The sequence below is a fragment of the Sminthopsis crassicaudata genome, chromosome 5 (genome assembly GCF_048593235.1).
Source record: "Sminthopsis crassicaudata isolate SCR6 chromosome 5, ASM4859323v1, whole genome shotgun sequence".
In the NCBI taxonomy this organism is placed as follows: Eukaryota; Metazoa; Chordata; class Mammalia; order Dasyuromorphia; family Dasyuridae; genus Sminthopsis; species Sminthopsis crassicaudata.
This window is the reverse complement of record NC_133621.1, coordinates 235,856,550-235,877,414: the sequence shown is the minus strand read 5'-3', so window position 1 is coordinate 235,877,414 and position 20,865 is coordinate 235,856,550.

The window sequence follows — 20,865 nt, the reverse complement described above, 5'->3', positions numbered from 1 at the left end:
TCCCTTTTGTAATGACTATATAGGAGGTTACAGCTGCTTAGTGGGCGATGCTTATGGTGGAGTTGAGGGAGGAGGGTCAGGAAATGGGAAATTCCCCAAAGGGGCATGCTCTGTGGTGGGAAGATTAAAGCTGAAACTGAATTTTGCATATGAAAAGAACTAAAGTTAATTCTTTTCTCAGTAAAATTTCTACACCCAGTAGATCCCCTAAAGCAGTAGCAGATGAGATAAATTAACCAAAAAAAAAAAAAAAAAACGCTATAGAGGATTTCTCTGGTTAGCTTCCTCCTGGTATGATCACCAACTTTCTGCTTGTTTTTTTTTCCTTCTCAATTTCAGCAACTAGGCTTAGTTCTTTCTGTTCTTCTAGAGAAAAAAGACCTTTTCCAAGGCATTTCTAATCCCTTTATCTCGCCAGAAAAGCCTGCACTCAGGCCACAACTCCAACACACAGGAGAATATCTCTTCACCCCTCCCATCACTACCTGGCCATCCCTCCTGGGTCCCAGGCTAGCAGTCTCCTCGATCTCTTCTGGGGGAGATATCTGTGTTTGAGCCCTTCTCACACTCCACTGTAGTGGTCAGGCTGTAGCCACGAGGAGACGGTCAATGGATTGGGGCAAACTTGGAGATGTGTCTCTACCCAACTGCGTGAGCCTTCACCTTCACCACTGGAGAAGAACTGGGTAAGATAACATCTCTCCCTTCCCCCATCCTCTCTCTTTTCCAACCTCTCTCAGGTGGCTTAACCTACCATTTAAATGCTCCCATCCTGTCCCCATCTTGGGGTACAGTGGAGAGATTTAGGGATTCTTTTCAAGATCTCTAGAAACGCCCCTCTCATAGCTTTTACCTGGCTCTTAAAGGAGTCAAGGCATGCTCTCTAGGCTGGATATAGGATTTTAAAACTGCCCATTTTCTTTCTAAGCCTCAGAGTGCACTTACCTGCTCTCTAAAGCCTCCACAGAGAATTTAAGATGCTCAAGCCTTTTTCTCTGTCTCAGCTCTCTCCTATTTTTCTGGATTGGCATCCTATGCCCCCTATGCCAATAATTACAGGCTTCTTTTCTGAAGTGCAGCTTTGGCCATGCTGTCACTTCAGAAAGGACATCTTTGTAATTTTGGCTGGGGAAAAAAATTCTGAATCCAGGCAAATTAATTGTTAAGAGAGTGAAAATAGTTTCTTTTATCTTTCTCTCATCCTGACTGCAGTGGGAGGAGAATTAAGTGATTGAAACTATTTTAAACGCTCCTTAACTACTTTTAATTTGGCGCCTCGCTAGAATCTTTCTCTGGCTTCAGTCCAGGAAACCAGGGATATAGAATAGGAATAGATTCTCCCTCAAGCTGCCTTTTAGAGAATGGCTACCTGAATTCTATGTAGAGTTCCAATCTCTCTCTACTCGCCCAACCCCCAACTTGCTTCAGGAGTCGCTTATCTCCAATTAGGGTCTGACCTTTCTAAATGCCCCAAATGCCCCCATACCCTAATCACTAGAAGATGGGTGGGGGTAGGGTCTTTTGTCTTCAACTCACTATTCTCTGCATTAAGTACCTAGTAAATGCTAGCTGCCTTCCCCTCCCTCTGCCTCTTCTAACAGAGTAGGGAAGGGTCACATGGGATTTATTCACCCACCTTTCCAGAGAAGGTTCTGAGTGAGATAAGATGGCTTTCAAATTAATCCATCTATTTTTTTAAGACTCAGGAATTATATTAACAAAATTACAAGGCACTTGCCACAAAAATAAAGTCAGATTTAAATAATTGGAAAGACATCCAGTGCTTGTGGATAGGCCGAGCAAATATAATAAAGATGACAATACTCCCCAAACTAATCTATTTATTCAGTGCTATACCAATCAGACTCCCAAGAAACTATTTTAGTGACCTAGAAAAAATAACAACAAAGTTCATATGGAAAAATAAAAGGTCGAGAATTTCAAGGGAATTAATGAAAAAAAAAATTAATGAAAAATGAAGGTGGTCTAGGTACTGATCTAAAGCTATATTATATAGCAGCAGTCACCAAAACCATTTGGTATTGGCTAAGAAATAGATCAGTCGATCAGTGGAACAGATTAGGTACAAAGGACAAAAAAGAGTACAACTATAGCAATCTAGTGTTTGATAAACCCAAAGATACCAACATTAGGGATAAAAACTCATTATTTGAAAAAACACTGTTGAGAAAACTGGAAATTAGTATGCCAGAAATTAGATATGGATCCACACTTAACAACATATACCAAGATAAGATCAAAATGGGTCCATGATTTTGACATAAAGAATGAGATCATAAATAGATTAGAGGAACAGAGGATAGTCTACCTCTCAGACCTGTGGAGGAGGAAGGAATTTATGACTAGAGAAGAACTAGAGATCATTATTGATCACAAAATAGAAGATTTTGGTTACATCAAACTAAAAAAAGTTTCTGTACAAACAATGCTAATGCAAACAAGATTAGAAGGGAAGTAACAAATTGGGAAAATATTTTTACAATTAAAGGTTCTGATAAAGGTCTCATTTGTAAAATATATAGAGAATTGATCCTAATTTATAAGAAATCAAACCATTCTCCAATTGATAAATGGTCAAAGGATATGAACAGACAATTCTCAGATGATGAAATTGAAACTATATCCACTCATATGAAGAGTGTTGCAAATCACTACTGATCAGAGAAATGCAAATTAAGACACTTCTGAGATATCACTATACACCTGTCAGATTGGCTAAGATTACAGGAACAAATAATGATGAATGTTGGAGGGGATGTGGGAAAACTGGGACACTAATACATTGTTGGTAGAGTTGTGAAAGAATCCAACCATTCTGGAGAGCAATCTGGAATTATGCCCCCAAAGTTATCAAACTGTGCATACCCTTTGATCCAGCAGTGCTACTATTGGGCTTATATCCCAAAGAAATACTAAAGGGGGAAAGGGACCTGTATGTGCCAAAATGTTTGTGGCAGCTCTTTTTGTAGTGGCTAGAAACTGGAAAATTAATGGATGTCCATCAATTGGAGAATGGTTGGGTAAATTATGGTATATGAAGGCTATGGAATTTTATTGCTCTGTAAGAAATGACCAACAGGATGAATTCAGAAAGGCTTGGAGAGACTTGCATGAACTGATGCTGAGTGAAATGAGCAGAACCAGAAGATCACTATACACTTCAACAACAATACTGTATGAAGATGTATTCTGATGGAAGTGGATATCTTCAACATAAAGAAGATCCAACTCACTTCCAGCTGATCAATGATGGACAGAAACAACTACACCCAGAGAAGGAACACTAGGAATTGAATGTAAAATATTAGCACTACTCTCTATCTACCCAGGTTACTTATACCTTCGGAATTTAATATTTAATGTGCAACAAGAAAATGGTATTTAAACACATGTATTGTATCTAGGTTATATTGTAACACATGTAAAATGTATGGAATTGTCTGTCATTTAGGGGAGGGAGTAGAGGGAGGAAGGGGAAAATCTGGAAAAATGAATACAAGGGATAATGTTATATAAAAAATTACTCATTCATATATACTGTCAAAAATTTATAATTATAAAATTAATTTTAAAAAATTTTTAAAAAGAAAAAAAAAAACTATTGCTCTGTATAAAACTGTTTAACTATTGCTGCATAAAACTGTTTGCTATTGCTGTTTCAGGAAATTTACTAGTCTGTTATATATAATTTGATAATTTCTGTAAACAGGGGTAAGGAAACAGATTTCAACTGGTCAGGAAATTGGGAAAAACTGATGTCTTATTTCAGTTCAGGCCAAATTGGAAACTATTTTACTCTTTGCTTAAAATTTGCTAGACTATGATTTGCCGAGTTATGTTTTAACTTTAAAATCCCTTATTCAGTCTTTGGGATTATTCTTTAGAAACAACCAAAAATCAGACACCTGTACAAGGACTGGCAGCCTCTCTGATCTGTTTCTCCACCCCTGTTACCCCAATTCCTTTATTTCAGCATTTCGACATCAGGACTCTAATGGTTTGGGGTGGCCTATCTTGATCTAATTGCATAATTTACTCAGAGAAAGAGAACTCCAATTTTTGTCTCTCTTTGTATCTCTATCTAAACTCCATTTTTTGTCTTTCTATTGGAGTCCCTGACTTGGGGTGCCTTCTCAGGGCAGCACACAGCAGAGGCTGAGTTAAATGCACAAATGACCACAGACCTAAAGACTGTCTATCTCTGGCTGAGATGCCCCCCAACTGCAGAGATTAAAACAGGGAGGTGTGTGTCTCTCTGAATAAGGAGTGCTGTTCTATGCTAATAATTCTGGGGTTATCGGGGAGAAACTGGTCCTTGCCACAAGTCCTTGCATTTTCTAGTTTTAGTCTGATTTGTTTGTTTTATTGTCCTGACTCAGTTTCCCTAATTATCCTGACTCAGTCCTGCCTCAGTTTCCCTGCCTCTTAGTTCTGCAAAACCTCTCCCTGCCTCTTTATCAGAATACTTGATAAGATCTTATGTTTCAGAAAAGCAGAATGTCTCTTCCATCCCAAGCTATGGGAATCTCTTATCAAGATGCTGTCTCCACTGATTATGTCATTTCTCTAGAGACCTACTCCAATATTGCTTCTCTTGCCTCTATTTCAGTCTTCCAGTTCATGAGGTAACAGAAACCCCCCACTCTATCAGTGAGGTGGGACAGCTCAATTTTCCGGGACTTGATTGACGCTGTCTGGAGCTCTACACTCAAGCCAAGCATTACTCATTGAGACGTCATGGCACAGCTCTGGCGAAATAGAAGTTTTTGTATCTCTCTCTCTCTCTCTCTCTCTCTCTCTCTCTCTCTCTCTCTCTCTCTCTCTCTAGGGATGCGTAAAGGGAATGAAAGCTATAGAGTTGGGGTCCGGTTACTGCCTCTCAATAAACTCCACTGAACAGATTATCTAACCTTATAATAATTTGTATGAATATTATCTACTTGGATATGAACCTATGGGGACAAATTTCTTACTGTTATCAATATAAGGTTATGATAAATATTTGTTTAGAATTTATGTTCTTGCATTTTTTCCTCATGTAACTGATTTTAAGATCAGAGCAATAGTCAATAGAAATTGTTAATGCAATTCAATTATGTCATATCTTGCTGTTTCTACCCTGATTATATGTAATCATTGTATCCTAAATGCTTGGGCAAATAAGCATTTAGCCTGGTCATCTGTCTGCTACTGGACAACTAATAGAGATCTGTAAGACCAAAACTGATTTCTAACACCTGTTGGTTTCCTTTTATCTCGTTAACCCGAGACTCTCAGTTCTCTTCTCAGGGCAACTCCTGCCTCCAGACACTCAGAGAGAAGCAGAGGTGCTCTTTTAATGCAAATCTCATCTAGACTTAAGCCTAAGAAGACCCCAGTCTCTGCCCTAAATTCGAGCAGGAGGAACTGCCTTCTCACCACCACAGAACACCACAAGGGGGGATGAACTGGCCCCCCAGTGTCCTGCTCCCTGGTAGGAATTTGAGGTCTGGCCCTGTTTCCCTTTTATCTCAGGACAGCCCGAACACCTCAGGGGCCGGTAAGCTGGGTAGGCTATGCTGATGCTTTTCATCCCTCCTTAATAAAGAGTGGGGAAACTAGGAAGGAAAAGATTCAGGATCTTTGCTTATTGAATAACTAACTCTCTTCAAGAAAAACAGCAGTTTTTCCAACATTTCCAAGAGCTTAAACCGCATTCTTATCTTGATCTGCAGCTCTGACAACTGGGGATACATACCCATCCTTAGACCCTGCCTTACAAAAGAGCAGTGGTTCATTAAATCTACTAGATATCAAGACCTTTTGCCTCCCCTGACTTCTGAGGCCACAACCTTAATCCCAATCCCAGAAGAAATTAGCTTTCCTGGAAATTAAGGGTGAAAGAGCGAAGCTACAAATAATCTTTTTCTCTCAGCATTTTCTCCTATTTCTCTTTGATAATTAGATGGGTCATCAGACAAGCAGCCCACAGAAGGTACCTGATCCATTTTTTGCTAAAGGCCCCATTCTCCTGAATGTAACTCCACCCTGGTATGACACCCCACTTTTAATCTGTTCCCGAGATCTGTTTTCTCTAGGGTTCACACTTTGGATTCTCAGCTGGCCTTTCAGCCTGGAGAACATTGACTGGGGACAACTGACCAGGGACAACTGACTGGGATACCTCCTCAATGTCCTGCTGCCATCCCCCATACCCTACGCCTCACCTCCTGGCATGGAACCCCAAATCTCTACGACCCTTGTCAGCTCAAAGCAGTTAAAGAGATTGATGCCCCTTTTCCCACATGCATCTGGAAGCGATGGTTTGAGGGGGGGAACAAGATGAGGGGACCCCGCTATTCTGAAGATCTTTGGAGAAAATCTTCAACCTTGCCTTAAGGACACTGCCCCAAATTTTCTTTTTTCTTAAATGAATTTAAGTCTCAATTGTTTAAGGGGGGAACTGATGGGGGTTGAGGTGCCTTTAAGATTCCTTTCTAATTGCCCAACCCATGGCTAACCTTGATTCACAAATCCTGGTCAAAGGCACCCTTTGAATATCCGGGCCCAGCCCCCACTATCAGCTCAGCTTCCCCCAGCCCACACCTGATCAGAGATAACTGAAAAGCCCGCCAAGTATTTAGGGGTACTGCCCATCATCTTCTAGGTATAAAAGAAACGAGCCGGAACGGCCTCTTTGCAGGAGCCCTCCCAGCCAACACATGGTATCCTTCCAGCCATGTAAGGGTTCCTGCCCTCCCAGCGGCCACCTCTGGCCCTGGCGTCTTTTTAACTGAGCTTTACTTCCAAACTTCTACAATAAACCTTTTATTTATCAATCTAGGTTTTCGGGCCTGTAAATTCATTTTACAGGGGACACTGTGCCTCATGGGATTATCTATGTGCCAAAAAAAATGGGGTTCCCCCTTTCCTTTCCCTCATTAACTTGCCCAGGGTCACACAGCTAGGAAGTGTTAAGTATCTGAGACCAGATTTGAACTCAGATCCTCCTGAATTCATGGATGGTGCTCTATCCACTGCGCCACCTAGCTGCCCCCAATCTATTTTTTTAAAATAGCTTTTTATTGACAGAACATGTGCATGGGTAATTTTTCCACACTGTCCCTTGCAATCATTTCTGTTCCAAATTTTTCCTTCTTTCCCTCCATCCCCTCCCCTAGATGGCAGGCAGTCTCATACATGTTAAACATGTTAAAGTATATCTTAAATACAATATATGTGTACATATTTATACAATTCCCTTGTTGCACAAGATAAATCGGAGTTAGAAAGATAAAAATAAACTGGGAAGAAAAACAAAAATGCAAGCAGTCCACATTCATTTCCCAGTATTCTTTCCTGGGTGTAGCTGGTTCTGTTCATCACTGATTGGACCTGATCAGTGTTAGAACTGATTTGGTTCATCTCATTGCCAAAGATATCCACTTCCATCAGAATTGATTCTCATATAATATTGTTGTTGAAGTGTATAATGATTTCCTGGTTCTGCTCATTTCATTTAGCATCAGTTCTAAGGCCTCTGTGTATTCATTCTGCTGGTCATTTTGATGAGGTATTATAACCAAGTGTTGAAGTCTAGCTAAGGGATACCTAAATAAAATTAGAATTAATTGAGGTATAGTGGCAGGTTTGGGGTACAGGGAGTCAAATAGGGTTCCCCTGCAACCCCTTTGGATTTGGCGCAAGGATACAAAGTTAAATGAATTCTAATGGCAGTGAGAGTCCTCTGTAAAGGAATTTACAAGCCAAAAACCTAGATTAATAAAAAAGGTTTATTGTAGGAATTTGGAAGTAAAGTTAAAGTCTGGTTAGTAAAAGGTATTAGATAGAGGAAGAAATACACCAAAAGCGGTGGACAGAGAGTTGGTGATGCAAAGCATGATCCTTGCATGTTTCAACTCTCTACCAAGAGATGATTCCAGCTTGGCTCTTTTATTTGCTTGAAGGGGCCTATGGGCAGTGCCAAGTTTTTGGCAGGCTTTTCAGATAAGGAAGAAACTGTTTGTTGGGGGTTGGGGAAACCTGAGCAGATAGTGGGGGCTGAAAACTCAAGCTAGCTCAGATCCAGTGGGGGCTGGGCTCGGACATTCAGAAGAGTGCTTTTTGACCAGGATTTATAAATCAACGGTCAGTCCCCAAAAGGGGGTTGGGGATCAGGAAAGGAATCTTAAAGGGGTTACTGCCCCCATCAATTTCTTACAGAACAATAATATTCTATAACATTCATATACCACAATTTATCCAGCCATTCTCCAATTGATGGGCATCCATTCAATTTCTAGTTTCTAGCCACTACAAAAAGGGCTGCCACAAACATTTTGGTACATATATGTCCCTTTCCCTTCTTTAACACTTCTGGATTAAAGGGTATGCACAATTTGATAACTTTTTGAGCATAGTTCCAACTTGCTCTCCACAATGGTTGGATCTGTTCACAACTCTACCAACAATGTATCAGTGTCCCAGTTTTCCCACATCCCCTCCAACATTAGCCAATCTGACAAGTGTATAGTGGTATCTCGGAGTTGTCTTAATTTACATTTCTCTGATCAATAGTGATTTGGAGCACCTTTTTATGTGCCTACAAATAGTTTCAATTTCTTCATCTGAAAGTTGTCTGTTTGACCATTTTGACCATTTATTAATTGGAGAATGGCTTGATTTCTTGTAAATTAGAGTCGATTCTCAATATATTTTAGAAATGAGGCCTTTATCAGAACCTTTAACTGTAAAAATTTCTTCCCAATTTATTGCTTCCTTTCTAATCTTGTCTGCATTCGTTTTCTTTGTACAAAAGCTTTTTAACTTGATGTAATCAAAATTTTCTATTTTATGATCAATAATGATCTCTAGTTTTTCTTTGGTCACAAATTCTTCCTCCTCCACAAGTCTGAGAGGTAAACTATCCTATGTTCTTCTAATTTATTTATATTCTCATTCCGAAACCATGCCTAAATCATGAACCCATTTTGATCTTATCTTAGTGTAAAGTGTTAAGTATAGGTTAAGTGTAGTCTAGTTTCTGCTATACTATTTTCCAGTTTTTCTCAGTGAATTCTTATCCCAAAAGTTGGGATCTTTGTGTTTGTCAAACACTAGATTGCTACAGTTATTGACTAAATAGTCCTGTGAACCTAACCTATTCCACTTATCAACTAGACTATTTCTTAGCCAATGGTTTTGGTGACCACTGCTTTATAATATAATTTTAGATCAGGTACAGCTAGGCTACCTTCATTTGATTTTTTTTCATTAGTTCCCTTGAAATTCTTGGCCTTTTGTTCTTCCATATGAATTTTGTTGTTATTTTTTCTAGGTCATTAAAATAGCTTCTTGGGAGTCTGATGGGTATAATACTAAATAAATAGCTTAGTTTAGGTAATATTGTCGTCTTTATTATATTCTTTTGACCTATCCAAGAGCACTTAATATTTTTCCAATTGGTTACATCTGACTTTATTTGTGTGGAAAGTGTTTTATAGTTTTGCTCATATAGTTCCTGATTTTCACTTAGCAGATAGATTCCCAAATATTTTATTCTATCGACAGTTATTTTAAATGGAATTTCTCTTTCTATCTCTTGCTGTTGGATTTTGTTGGTGATATATTAAAAATGCTGAGAATTTATGTGGATTTATTTTGTATTCTGAAACTTTGCTAAAGGTGTGGATTATTTCTAATAGCTTTTTAGTAGAATCTCTGGTGTATACATCATATCATCTGCAAAGAGTAATAATTTGGTTTCCTCATCATTTACTCTAATTCCTTTAATCTCTTTCTCAACTCATTGCCAAAACTAGCGCTTCTAATACAATATTGAATAATAATAGTGATAGTGGGCAACTTTGTTTCAATCCTGATCTTATTGGGAATGGTTTTATCCCCAATACATATAATGCTTACTAGCGGTTTTAAATAAATGCTACTGACTATTATAAGGAAAACTCCACGTATTCCTATACTCTCTAGTGTTTTTCTGCATCTATTAAGATGATCATATGGTTTTTGTTAATTTGGTTATTGATATTAGGAGAACTAGGGAGATTAGTCTATAATTTTCTTTCTCTGTTTTCATCCTACCTGGTTTAGGTATCAGTATAATCTGTGTCATAAAAAGAATTTCCTCCTTCAGTCCCTAATTTTTCAAGTCGTTTATATAGTTTTGGAGTTAATTGTTCTTTAAATGTTTGGTAGAAGTCACATATAAATCCATCTGGTCCTGGGGGTTTTTTCTTAGGGAGTTGATTAATAGCTTGTTCTATTTCTTTTTCTAAAATGGGACTGTTTAACCAATTTACTTCTTCCTCTGTTAATCTGGGCAAGTTGTATTTTTGAAGGTATTCATCCATTTCATTTAATTTATAGAATTTATTGGCATAAAGTTGGACAAAGTAACTCCTAATTATTGCTCTAATTTCCTCTTCATTAGTAGCAAGTTCTCCCTTTTCATTTTTAAGACATGTTTTAAGACAAAATAATTTGATTTTCCTCTTTCCTTTTTCTAATCAAATTTACCAAGATTTTATCTATTTTGTTGTTTTTTAATAGAACCAACCAAACAAATTAATTTTATTAATTCAATAGTTTGGTTTTTATGTTTTTTTTTTTTTTTACTTTCAATTTTATTAATCTCTCTTTTTATTTTTAGAATTTCAAGTTTAGTGTTTGACTGGGAGTTTTAAATTTGCTCTTTTTCTAGCTTTTTTAGTTGCAAGCCTAATTCATCAATTTTCTCTTTCTGTGTTTTACGCAAGTAGGTCTCTAGAGATATAAAATTTCCCCTGATTATGCTTTGTAAGATGCTTTGGCTGCATTTCACATGTTTTGGTATGCTATATCATTATTGTCATTCTCATGGATGAAATTATCAATTGTGTCTATAATTTGCTGTTTTACCCAATCATTCTTTAGGATGTGATTATTTAGTTTCCAATTATTTTTTGGTCTATTTTCCCCTGGCTTTTTATTGAATGTAATTTTTATTGCATCATGATATGAAAAGGATACATTTACTATTTCTGCCTTTTTGCATTTGAATTTGGGGTCTTTATGTCCTAATATATGTCAGTTTTTTTATAGGTTCCATGAACTACTGAAAAGAAAGTATACTCCTTTCTGTCTCAATTTAGTTTTCTCCAAAGATATATCATACCTAATTATTCTAGTATTCCATTTACCACTTTAACTTCTTTCTTATTTATTTTGTGGTTTGATTTATGTAGTTCTGAGAGTGCAAGGTTGAGATCTCCCACTATTATAGTTTTGCTGTCTATTTCTTCTTGCAGCTCTCTTAACTTCTCCTTTAAGAATTTAGATTCTACATGACTTGGTGCATATATGTTTAATATTGATATTGCTTCCTTATCTATGTTACCTTTTAGCAAGATACAGTGCCCTTCCTTATCTCTTTTAATTAGATCAATTTTTGCTTTTGCTTGATCTGAGATCAGCATGGCTACCCCTGGTTTTTTTTACTTCATCTGAAGCACAGTAGATTCTGCTCCAGCCTTTTATTTTTACTCTATATCGCCCTTCTTCAAATATATTGTAGAATTCTGATTTTTAATCCAGTCTGCTATCTGTCTCTGCTTTGTGGGGAAGTTTACCCCATTCACATTTATGTTAAAATTACTAATTTTGTATTTCCTGCCATCTTGTTAACCCCAGATTATGTTTTTCTCTTTCCTTTCCCTCTTCCCCTCCTCTTCCCCAGTATTAAACTTGTGAGTACCAGTTGCCTCAGGAAGCTCTCCATCTTTATATCCCTTCCCCCACCTTAGATTCCGTTCCCTTTTCTTAAACCTTTTCCTTACAATTTCTGTATTCCCTTCTGTTTAGCTTACTCCTTCCTGTTTCACTTTTCCTTTCTCACTTTTCAATGAGATGGGAGAAGTTTCTCTGTAAATCAAATATGTCTAATATTTTTCTCTTCAAGCCAATTCTGATGAAAGTAAGATACACCCTATGTTCATCCCCCTCCCTTATTTCCTTCTGATAAAATAGAATTCCTTTGCCTCTTCGTGAGATGTAATACCTCCACATTTCCCTTTTTCTGACACTATATCCTTTCCACTTCTAGATTATTTTTTATATTATAATAGTAAAACCAAATTATACATGTATTCTCTATGTATACTCATAACAGAATATAGTTCCCAAGATTTCTTTATACCTTTTTATGTTTCTCTTGAGTCCCATATTTTGAGTAAACTTTGTTTACTTCTGGTTTTTTTTTTGTCAGAAATAGATGGAATTCACCTATTTCATTGAATGTCCATCTTATTTCCTGGGAAAAAATGCTTATTTTTGGCTGGGTAAGTTATTCTTGGCTGCATACCAAGTTCCTTAGTGTTTTGGAATACCAAATTCCAGGCCCTTTGATCCTTTAATGTGGATGCTGCTAGATTCTGAGTAATCCTTATTGTGGCTTCTTTGTATTTGAATTGTTTTTTTCTGTCTGTAGTATTTTTTCCTTGGTCTGGAATTAGTTCTGGAATTGAGGCACAATATTTCTTGGTGTTTTGATTTTGGGGTCTCTTTCAGTAGGTGATTGATGAATTTCCTCCCCCACTGAGCTTATATCAGGTCCATGAGGTCACAGGCACAGCCAATCACTGATGGAGACACTTCCCATTCCTAACAGGACTTTAGAGTGTTCAGGGTTCCCACTTTGGTCGGACTTCCTGCCCATGAAGGTGGTCCCTATTTACTCATAGCCAATCATGTGCAGGAATCTCCAGGCCATTTAGGCCTGTGTTACATCCTAATTGCACTTCCTGAACTTTCTTTGACCTTAACATAATGCTATAATAGAAAACTCTTGTCTATTGAATCAGTACATAATATGGTTGTGCTATAACTTCTTCTAGGAATTATTTCTGGGCTTATGTTCAATTTGCATTTTTCTTTGAGGCTTTACTTGTAAATGTTTTTACATTACTGTCTTCTGAGTTTTGAGCTTCCCTGTTGTAAGGGTTAAAAGCTTCTGGAAGCAAGGAAGGCAGTTCAAGGCATGTGGGAGGACCTGAGGGATGAGAGGTTCTGAGGCACAGGCAAGTCCTACGTGGAGGTGTGGCACAGCCCCTTGAGGCGGTGTCTGACTCCAGGTACCACGCCTCCCTCCTTAGTGCTCTCAAAGCCTAGCATGCCTCCCTCCTTCTCCTCGGGCCAATCCCATTATGCCAGGTTCCTAGAGGACCTCCCCCTTCCCCTATATCATCAGTGGGGTATAAATATGTGCTATCTCAGAATAAAGTTCTCTTTTGCTTCACCCCTACCTAATGGTGGTCTGTCTCTATGGGATCCGGGTTAGTGCCCAAAGACGGGTAAGTGTGGCCTAGCTGTGCCGTCGACGGACGGACATTAAGAGTAGCTCTAAGGGGAGCTACCAGATTAGAGTAGTCCATAGGGGTGTAACATCTGTCAGGTTTTCCCCTTCCTCCTTCTCTTCCTTTGTGTAAGAATTAGGATCTTAATCTCTAAAGTGGGGGGAAAGTGAGTTCAGGTTTAAGGCTTTTTCACCCAGTTATTTTCATGGCAGGTTGTGGGGACCTGTTTCTAAGTTGGGGTGATGTAGGCAGAGATGTGGTTATTGCTCTCCTGGTCTGTGCTCTGGTCTTAGGTAGAATGCCTGTTCTCTCACAATCACAACTCCTCTTCTTTCTGAAACTGTGACCTGGAACTATAGCCCTTCTTCCTTGTGGCTATAAGCACTCCTCTTCACCCTGAAATTGTGACTCAGAACTATTATGGATAATGGAGCTGCTAAATGGATCTTGGTTTTATGCCCAATGATAATACAAAGATCTCTTGACACTTTTTTTGGACCAGATGTTTGTTCAATCTCTTACTATTTCTGGGCAATGAAAGTTCCAGCTACTACTACTCCCATTTCTGCTCCAGTGTCCCTAGCTGGTGTTGCTGTCATTTAGGCTTCTGTGCCATAGACCTCTTTTTTTGATTTCTTAAATTGCTGTGAGCTAAAAGTTTTACCCCAACCAAATTTTATTGGTTATGCTACTTTAGAATTAGATTTGATGCATTATTTTAAAAGCTGTTTAAAGGGGAAATGTTGGGAGAGTTTGACTAAAATGTTACCTTTATTGTGCAATCTTGGCTTTGCCTCTCTTATCCTGTTTCTCTAGGTAATGTGATATGATGGAAAGAGCATTGAATTTGAAAGAAGAGGATTTTGACTTGACTCTTTTCTTTAATTGTCTACAGTTACTTTATTTTATTCAAGCTTTTTATTTTCAAAATACACACATAGTTTTCAACATTCACCTTTGCAAAATCTTATGTTCCAAATTTTTTTCTCCCTCCCTTCCCCCAACCCCTTCTCTAAATGGCAAGCAATCCAATAAATATTAAACATGTGCAATTCTTCTATACATATTTCCAAAAATATCTTGCTGCACAAGAAAAATCAGATCAAAAAAGAAAAAAAAAACCAAAAAAACAAAATGCAAGCAAACAACAGAAAAAGTGAAAATGCTATGTTGTGATCCACACCACTTCCCACAGTGCTCTCTCTGGGGATATATTCATCACAAAACCATTGAAACTGCTCTGAAGCACCTCACTGTTGGAAAGAGCCGAGCCCATCAGAATGATCACTGTATAATCTTCTTCTTGTTGTGTACAATGATCTAGTTCTACTGACTTCACTTAGCATCAGTTCATGTAAGTCTCTTCAGGCCTTTGAAATCATCCTGCTGATCATTTCTTATAGAATAATAATATTCCATAACATTCATATACCATAACTTATTCAGCTATTCTCCAACTGATAAGCCTTCTTTCAGTTTCCAATTTCTTGCCATCACAAAAAGGTCTGCCACAAACAATTTTGCACATGTGGGTCCCTTTCCCTCCTTTTATTATCTCTTTAAAATACAGACCCAATAGAAACACTGCTGGATCAAAAGGTATGCACAGTTTAATAACTTTTTGAGTATACTTACAAATTGCTCTCCAGAATGGTTGGGTCAGTTCACAACTCCCCCAGCAAAGTATTAGTGTCCCAGTTTTCCCAAATCCCCACATTTGTCATTATCTTTTCCTATAATCAACCAATTTGAGAAGTGTGTAGTGGTATCTCAGAGTTGTCTTAATTTGCATTTCTCGGACCAATAGTGATTTAGAGCATTTTTTCATATGACTAGAAATGGTTTTAATTTCTTCATCTGAAAATTGTTTGTTCATATCCTTTGACCATTAATCAGTTGGAGAATGACTTGTATTTTTATACATTTGAGTCAATTCTTTCTATAATTTAGAAATGAGTTGGCTTGAGTCTTGCCAAATGTTACTCATAGGCAAATTACCTAACATCTCTGAGTCTCAAGTGGATCATCCATAAAATGGAAACAATAATACCACTTATATACCAGAATTGGGAAGAATCATTTTGAAAAGCACTTTTAGAAGGTGAATCACTAAAGAATATTGCTTGAGATTTCCTCCATGGCAGAGAAATGAATTTTTTTTTCTGTATCTGCATTATTGGATGTCTCCCACATTAATCAGTGTCTGGCACATAGTAAACACTTAACAAATGCTTATTAATGGATTAATCATTGGGGTTTTAATTATTAACTCAATAGTTTGGGAGTATAAATTAGAAATTAATATTAGCACCTATAGTGTTTTTCTCTAAAATATAATATTCTCTGAGGACAGATTTCTTGGGGAGTTTCTGGAGGCAGCCTTCGTTTCAGTTCAGTATAATAATCACCTCAAATGCAGCCGGGGATTAAAATCCAGATCCTTTATTGTCTCCTTCAAAATAGGTCGGTTAGCTTTCTTAGAGGTCTTGTTTCCAAGAGCTCCCTCCGAATATCTTGAAATCCAAAGGTTTGTCCTTCAGCCTCCAGCCAACACAAAGGTGGAAAATGGAATTATCTGATTCCACCTCTGAGAGAGTGTGTGGGTTTCTGTGGGCTTCTGACTTGTGAATCTCCAGAAGTCCATCCTAGTTGAGGCTCCTAGGTTATATATGCTCTCTAAAGGTGTGAACCCTAATGTGTGAACTAATGTACGAACTCTAAAGGTGTGAACTAAGTACATAAGCATTATCTCTATCAATTCCAGTGACTTAGCACTTTGTTTCAAGTTCTGGCCCATAACAAGTACCAAATATTAAATTTGTACTTCTTAGAGTACTTTTCCCATGTGGCTTTGTATTGCATAAAATTACTATTTATGCACATATATTATTTTCCTTCCTTTAAGGCAATGATCTCTTCTATTCTCCACTGCATCAAGAACAATGTTATGCATGTAGAAGGAGTGAACAAATGTTTATTGGTTGAATAAATGTCTACCTATCGAATAGTGGAAAACTAAGACAATTGAAACATTTTGGCCTCAGCTCCTCAACATTTCAACTGAAACAGAGAATATATTTTAAAAACTATATACATAAGCACATATTGTAGGGTTAAAAGTCATGGAACACCAAAGTCTATAAATAGGTAAAGAGCCACCACCCACAGGAAAATGGAGAGCTGCATGGAGCCTAAGTTCTGTAAAGGTGAAGAGTTGTATTGTCAGATGATGGTACAATGGATTTCATTAGAAAGATGTATGACTGAAAAAAAACTAGGTTGATCGTGTATTGAGAGAAAGGAACAACTGACAACCTTACAGTTCCCCATGATCAAGTGTAGTGTTTCCCAAACTTTTGACATATGTGTACCCCTTTTATAATTTTTGTAACGCTGAATACCTCGTCAAAAAAAATGGATGCATTTTAATAACAATCAAAATATATTTATTTTTCTTTTTTGGTACATACACAAAATAATAATAAACAAAAAATAAAATTATTCATAATAAAATATAAATCCATGCCAGAAGGTTGGAATTGGCTTCAGATGGATTCTTGAAAAATAAACATAAGGAATGTACTTATCATTCTGGTTACAAATGTGTATCCTGTTTTTAACAGAAATTATGAAATACATCTTGCCTTTTCCAACTTCATATTCATGTGAAGTTGCTTTTTCAACATTTGGAGACATTAAGTCAAAAAAAAGGAACAGACTATTGTATGTGGAGCCACATCTCAGATTATAATGAACAACCAGGGAACCAAATTATGACGATCTGTTATCTCAGCACAAACAATTTCATCTTTCTATATAAAAATAATCAACATCAATGGGACTTACTAAAGCACATAACAAACTTTTCCTATTTGAAAAATAGCACAAAAGCTAAAAATACAAAGTGCCTGGAGAAGCCACTAACTGAAGTAAGTTGTCTCTATAACAAAGTGAGGTATATTCATGCTGTGTCACACTGGACCATCTCACGCCTCACAAGATTGTCTTGACTCATGAGAACATAGAATTAGGTGCAGCTAAGCATGGTGCAGTGCATATTCCCACCAAACTCCGGTGCAACTCGTACCCCCACCAAACTCTTCCTGTATCCCTGGGGGTACGTGTACCACACTTTGGGAAACACTGATCTAGTGGAATGACTTTTCTTAGGTCAGGAGAAAATTTGGTGAAGAATGTGTGGAAGAATAAGGACAAGAAGCACAACCAATGAGAAGGGATGGGTGGGATGTGATTTGTACTATTACTGGGATAATAACATCCAAAAAATTTAAGCCTGGGAAGGGAATAAAAGAACATAATTAATGTAACTTTATAATATGAGATTTGGAGGCTTAAATTATTCATATAAATTAGTACCAGAAAATAAAATACAAAGTAGGTAGTTCACGAAATACTAATATTAAGTGTAGAAATGCCCCTTACATAGTAGTGGCCACTGAGGCAACTTTAAAGCATAGGGAATAGAAAAAAATTCCTTTTTCTACACAAGGACAAAAAGGGGAGGAAGAGAAGAAATCCTTTCTCACTGTAGGAATAAAGGGACAAGGGGCAAAGATTTTATTCATGTCTGGAGTCAGAGTGGGTGAGGTTTTTCTGGGGCCCTGCTGGAGCTTGAGATGCATTATCCTACATGTATAAAATATAGGAAAGTAGAACATAATTAATACTATAATTCAAATATGCATGGATAACTTTTCAATATTAACCCTTGCAAAAAAACCTTGTCTTTCAATTTTTTTCCTCCCTTCTCTGCACTCTCTCTTCTAGATAGCAAGTAATTCAATATATGTTAAACATGATAAAAATGTTAAATTCAATATATATGCATACATTTTTATGCAATTATCTTAATCCACAATAAAAGTTAAATAAAAAAGAAAAAAATGAGAAAGAACATAAAATGCAAGCAAACAACAAAATTTTTTTCTGTTCCACATTCAGTTCCCATAGTTCTCTCTCTGGCTATCAATATTAGGAAAACTATTAGCCTAATTGACTATATCAATAATCAAATTAACAAAAATCATATGATTATCTCGGGGCAGCTAGGTGGCACTTAACCCCAGCCTCAGGGAAAAAAAAAAAAAAAAGAACATGATTATCTCAATAGATGAAGAAAAAGCATTTGATAAAATCCAACACCCATTCCTTTTAAAAATACTAGAGAGTATAAGAATAAATGGCTTTTTCCTTAAAATGATCAGTAGCATCTATTTAAAACTATCAGCAAGCATCATATGTAACGGGAACAAACTACAACCGTTCCCAGTAAGATCAGAGGTAAAACAAGGTTGCCCATTATCACTAGTAATATTGTATTAGAAATGTTAGTTTGGGGAATAAGAAAAGGAGATTAAAGGAATTAGAGTAGGTAATGAAGAAACCAAATTGTCATTCTTTGCAGATAATATGATGGCATTCTTAGAGAACCCTAGAGAATCAATTAAAAAACAAGAAACAATTCACAACTTTAGCAAAATTGAAGGATACAAAATAAATCCACATAAATCAACAGCATTTTTATATATTACCAACAAAGTCCAGATGTAAAGAGAAATTCCATTTAAAATAACTGTTGATAATATAAAATATTTGAGAATCCATCTGCCAAGACAAAGTCAGGAACTATGTGTACACAACTACAAAATAAAGTCTCTTTCCATACAAATAAAGTCAGATCTAATCAGTTGGAAAAATATTAAGTGCTCATGGATAGGCCAAGCAAATGTAATAAAAATGATAATATTACCTAAATTAATAAGTAGATTAAGTAGTGCCATACCAATCAATCTCCCAAGAAACTATTTTACAGGTCTAGAAAAGATATTAACAAGTTCACCTGGAAGAACAAAAAGGTCAAGAATTTCAAGGGAATTAATGAAAAAAAAAAAATGCAGACCTATAACTATAGTATAAAGAAGTAGTCATCAGAACCATTTAGTACTGGCTAAGAAATAGAGTCGTCAATCAATGGTTAGGTTCAAACAGCCAATGACTCTAACAATTTAGTGTTTGACAAACTCAATGACTCTAGCTTTTGGAATAAGAACTCACTATCTGACAAAAATTGCTGGGAAAATTGGAAACTAGTATGGCAGAAACTAGGCTTTGAACCACACCTAATATACCAAAATAAGGTAAAAATGGGTTCATGATGTAGACATAAAGAACGCTATTATAAGCAAATTAGAACATAGGTAGTCCACCTCTTAGACCTGTGGAGAAGGAAGGAATTTGTGACCCAAGAAGAACTGGAACTCATTACTGAACATCAAATAGATAATTTTGATCTATTAAGTTTAAAAGTTTCTGTACAAATAAAACTAATGCAGACAAGATTAGAAAGGAAGCAATAAATTGGGAAAACATTTTTACATTTAAGGATTCTGATGAAGGCCTCATTTCTAAAATATATAAAGAATTGGCTCAAATTTATAAGAATTCAAGCTATTCTCCAATTGATAAATGGTCAAAGGATATGAACAGACAATTTTAAGATGAAGAAATTAAAACCATTTCTAATCATATGAAAAGGTGCTCTAAATCACTATTGATCAGAGAAATTTAAGTTAAGACACTCTGAAATACCACTACACATCCCTCAGATTGACTAAGATGACAGGAAAAGATAATGATGAATGTTGAAGTGGATTTGGGAAAACTGGGACACTAATACATTGTTGGTGGAACTGTGAACAATCGTCTACTAGGACTCTAAGCTCCTTTTAGGGTTATCCCTTTAATCCCACCTCATGTTGTCTTCCCCTTAATGGTATCTTCCTCCTTGTTAATTGCTAAAATCTTTTCCTTGATAACTTTTCTTGGAATTTAGCCTTCTTTTTCAACATAAAATCTTTGTCCCTTGATTTGGAGAACCATGCCTACATTCTTTTGAGATGACTTGCAACATTGACTTGAACCCCAATATACTTTTGGCGTCATCTCGTGCCCCATCATTTTGGTGGGTAACCTCATCATTTACAGAAGTCTGACTTTACCTAGTAACCCTCAACATTCTGGTGTCCTTATACAGGGAATCTCAAACTCCATGTATCAAAAATAGAGTTCATTATCTTTCTCATTTCTTCTTTTTAATGTCACTATTTCTCCTTGATATTGCATTCTGAAATAACATCTTGACAGAGTATGAACTTGATTAGGTTTTTCTATTGCCTTATTTTCCCCAGAAAAATCCAATATGGCAGACTTTGAAAAAAAAGGAAAAAAAAATCAACAAAAAAAATCAAACCACTGGAAAAAAGATCTGACAATATCCATATCCATGGATTACTATTGTCAGCAAGAGAGATTTCTTATATCTCTTCTTTGGGGCTAAGCTTACTCTCTATAATTTTGCAACATTAATTTTAAAATAATTTTTAGGCTATTATTTGTTCCATTTACATCACTGTAGTCTTTATATAAATTGTTTTCTTGGCTCTGATTTATTTCATGAAAACAACTTTTTCAAAAATGTTGACAGCCAATGAGGAGG